Below are 4,882 nucleotides of genomic sequence, written 5' to 3'. Positions count from 1 at the left end.
TTTGTTTCCTTGCATCTGTCCGGGTTTGTTTGGTAATATTGTTTGGTTTGAATCTGGAATTTCCTAAGATTTCTGCTACTATTCGTCTGGTTTTCACAGATCTTGCTGGTTCGTTCAAATCTGCTGTACTGTTTGGCGTTTTTCTGTTGTTGGGTTTTTGTTGCTGCTACTGCTGAAATATTACCTCTTTTACCCTCATTTCCAGGTATATATTTGTAGACTCATGTCATGAAAAGCTTCAATATTGCAGATAAATGAAGTCTGGAATTTCAAACATGTCCTCTACTCATTTAAATCTATTAGTTAAGTTTTAATTTTTTTTAGTTAGCTAATGTAGTATTATACTTGACATGGGAGCTATTAGCCCACTGGCCTTTTGAAGTTAGTATAAGCTCTGCAGTAATCTTATTTATTTCCGAATTGTCAAGATAGGGAACGTGGTAGAAAGCTGACTATTAATTAAATTTTGTAACCTTGTTAGCTAAGTATAGGATAGTATGGAAATATCAAGAAACCACACTACTAGTATATCTCGTCAAGCATCCGATTTTTGTTTAAATCTAGTTGATGTAAGTTGTTTCTTATTCGTACATGGCATGATAACGGCTGTGTGTATAACCATAAGTGAGAGGTGAATTGATATAATCCGTTACGTTTAAGGTATTAGAGTATCCCGAAAGATTCAAACGTGTATTTGCGGCATATGTAATATAAATTTGTCTATTAAAATTATTTTATAAATCAGTTTTCTTTCTTAATAATAAATGGCCTGTTCTATTTTAGGAATGCAATTAGCCCATTTTCTTATAAAATAATATAAAAATAATGTCAACATCATTATAAGGTATAGATTTAACATTTATAAATAATTTGCATAAGTCTAAGTAATAATTGGTTTGATTTTTGTCCGTATAAAATAAATCGTCATAAGCAAATCCATAGAATAACTGGGACTTTGGATTAAAAATGATTGTGTACAAGAGGATTGGATCTAGGAATACTGATTTCGGTATTTAAGTAAAAAATATACAAAGTGGAGTCTGCTCCGAGTAGAATAATGGAAATTCTTTGAAACAATTGGTATGCTTATCAACTAATTTCTTCCTAGTTTTACAAGTAATTCGCTTGGCAAGTTTTTAAACACATACACTTAGTCCTAAGCCTAGGAAAATAATAAATAACTTGTGCATATAATTATCAAGCATTAAAACACATAAACGAATTACGGATATTGTATTCACGATAAAATTGTAATTTTAGTTGCACATTATTTTTTTTTCCATCTCATTAACTCTTCTAATTTGAATAGTTTTGAGGCGTATAATTCACACATTTAAATCATATAACCTGTGGTCAACACCTAATAAATCTGGATTTTTTTTGGAAATCTCGAGGCACTCCATCCAGTAATTTCCCATGGCTTTCATATTTAATATAGATGGACATAATAAACATTTGTAGAAAATTTATATTGCCATTAAGAATATTATTGTGTAGTTATGGACACGTTCGCGTGACATGATTACATTTCTAAAGACAATTCGGAGTATGCGTTCGCGTAACTTCGAGCAAACCTTCTTAATAAAAAGGGGTTTTTCGGAGGTTATTAAATTAATTTACTTCATATAGCCCGAGATGCGCAGTTCACTATTTAATCATACAAGAGTGACGAATGTTCGTAGTTTTATTTTAAGCACGCACAATTTCGGCCAAAAATTCATTTTTTTAAATAATAATAAAAAATAAAAATATGCTATCAATCTCATTGTGTACACGTACGCGTGACATGATTCTTTACATATAAAAAAAACGAATATACGTACGCGTGATTCGTTTCAAGACAGTTCTATAATTATAAACAATCTAACTAAAAGCGGTAATAAAACTATGCTATAAGTTCAAAAAATGGATTTAGTAAATCAAGATAATTAGGCCAAGTATAGATTGTTAAGCGACCGTGCTAGAACCACGGAATTCGGGATTGCCTAACACCTTCTCCCGGATTAACAGAATTCCTTACTCAGATTTCTGGTTCGCAGAATGTTAAACAGAGTCATATTTTCCTCGATTCGGGATTAAAACCGGTGACTTGGGACGCCATAAAATTCCGAGGTGGCGACTCTGAAATTAATAAAGAATCCCGTTTCGGTTGTCCTTTGATTGGATAAACTCTCTTTACATATGCCTTTCTCCGGGATGTTGTGTAAAAAAGAGGTGTGACAGCTCTGACGACTCTGCTGGGGACCGAACCCAGAATCTCTGGTTCAGGGTTCAAGAATTCAAGCTTATAATAACTGTTATAATTGGCCTTATTTATTATTTGATTTCTACATATTTATGCTTAATGTGCTAAATGCTGTTTTTTTACCGCTTTAATATTATCTGAATTGTGTATATAAAATTGCTACGAAACCCTTCTTCTTTCTGAGTCTTCTGAATTTATGGTGCACACGTGCGCGTGACCCACCTTTCTGTTAGAAGTCATACCAAATAGAACGAAGTTGAGACAAGTAACTAGGCTGGGTAGACTTTCGTGCTCCCGGTACGTTGCCCCCATTTCGGATCAAGCTGTCCGTTTGGGTAAGCCAGGTCTAGAACAGTATGCCTCAGGTTTTTCACTTATAATAACTCAGCCTCATACCGGATCCCTAGTAGGAACGTTTGTTTGCATCATGTGCATTTGACCTTGGAGACTCAACACAGGGGTTGGGTCTGTCTAGGACAGGTGCACCCGAAATGAAAATACCATCCTGATGCATCTTACTTGCTACTTATGCATTCATTTGCCTCGGATTTGCATGTTGACCAGCTTATTGGGAAAGGATAGAAAATCATTGTGAGAACCGAGAAAGAAAATGGGCTGTTTTAGAAAATTCCCAAAATAGTTTAAAATTTTGAAAAAAAGGGAAGTGTCGTTTTTTATTTATTTATTTTTTTTTAAAAAAAAAATTGTTCATCAAAAGTTTTCTTTTATGAATGTCTGTTTTCAAAATGAGTCTTGATTTTTTTTTCGCAGATACAAAATGAGCACCATCCAAAACCCACCATTCGCAAATGTAGATGAGTTTCTATTTCGGCTTCAGATATGGTGGCATGAGTTAGGAGGAGATGGTCAGAAATGGGTCATTAAGTATTTGGGAACTCTCACAGATATTATGAAAGTTAAACCACGCGATGATTTGATTACGACGTTAGTGACTTTTTGGGACCCTGTTCACAATGTCTTTCGCTTTTCTGATTTTGAGCTTACTCCCACATTAGAAGAGATAGCTGGATATTCCGGTTTTAACGGAGATTTGAGAAACCAGAATCTTATATTCCCGAAGGCTCCCTCAGTGCATCGATTCTTCGGTCTTCTAAACATCAGTAATCAAATCAGAAAAAGCAACGTTGTCAAAGGGTGTTGTTCTTTCAACTTCCTATATTCAAGGTTCAGAAAGCCGGATGGATTTGAAATTCATGAAAAGGGCCTTACTAACAAGCAGAACAAGGACACCTGGCAGATTCACCGTCGCTTCGCTTTCATGGTGGCTTTTCTGGGAATCATGGTCTTCCCAAACAAAGAGCGGACAATTGATATTCGCATAGCGAGAGTCGTACAGGTCCTCACTACCAAGGAAAGTCACACCCTTGCCCCGATCATTCTCTCAGACATTTATCGGGCGTTGACTTTATGTAAATCAGGGGCAAAAGTCTTCGAAGGGTGCAAAATTTTGTTGCAAATGTGGTTGATCGAACATCTCTGACATCACCCCAAGTTCATGCAGTATGGTCCAAGCAATGACAATTTCATCGAGAGTTATGAATAAAGAATAAAAGATTATAAATCTCCAGAAGGGGTGGAAGCCTGGATATCTCATTTCAGATCTTTAATGACAAGTCAAATTGAGTGGACTTTGGGATGGCTCCTGGTAAGAGAAGTGATACACATGTCAACCTTGAATAGTTATTTGCTACTGTTGGGTTTGAGAAGCATCCAGCCATATGCACCACAGAGAGTTCTAAGACAACTAGGGATATACCAAGTGGTGCCTGATGATGAGGATTAGAGTATGTAAGTGATCGAGCTACACCCCGAAGCCACTCTCCCCGAGGCTTTAATTCAGCAGATGTGGAATGGGTGTCGATACTTGAAAGATGATACTTAAGTTCCATATCATGCGAAAGGCGAGATAAATCCAGGATATGCTAGGTGGTTTGAGAAAAGATCTCGCGTGGATGATACACCAGAACCTGATCTTAAAAGGCCCATAAAAAGACCACATGTTCAAACCTTTGATGATAAAATCCAAGAACGATTGGCTTGGGGAGAAAAGGAAAAGGGATACAAAGCAACTATTCATGCCTTAGAAGAAAGTCTGAGGAACCTCAATTTGGAGAAAGACTTACAAGCACAAGAAGCAGAAGGTGAAAAGAAGAGTCTGATTAGCGAAAATAAAAATCTCCGCGCCCAATTTCAACAGATGAAGAAAGCCTCTGAAGCACCAGTGAGAAGTTGGAAAGATTAAAAAATCATTGCCAATCTGATGGAAAAAATGCAAGATTATGACTCCATCTTGACAAAGACTGAAAAGGCGTTAGGCAAAGCTAAGGAAAGAATCATACAATTAAACGAGCAGGCCAAATCTAGGAATGCCAAGTAATGAGATTCGAAGAAGACATGACTCAATTCAAGAAAGAGAAGGACTGTTGGATACATTCAGAAGCTCAACTCCATGCACAATTGGAAGAAACGAGAAGGTACAATAGAGAACATCAACACGCAGATATTGATAGAGAAAGAGCACAGGAAAGACTCGATCAGGCCAGACTTCGAGCTCAATTGGAGTCAGCTTTAGATCGCAAAGACCGCATAAGAGATATAGCCACCACTCGCCAACAA

Source organism: Nicotiana sylvestris, chromosome 2 (assembly GCF_000393655.2).
Source record: "Nicotiana sylvestris chromosome 2, ASM39365v2, whole genome shotgun sequence".
NCBI lineage: Eukaryota > Viridiplantae > Streptophyta > Magnoliopsida > Solanales > Solanaceae > Nicotiana > Nicotiana sylvestris.
The sequence above is the reverse complement of the archived record's forward strand: the minus strand, read 5'-3'. Positions refer to the sequence as shown.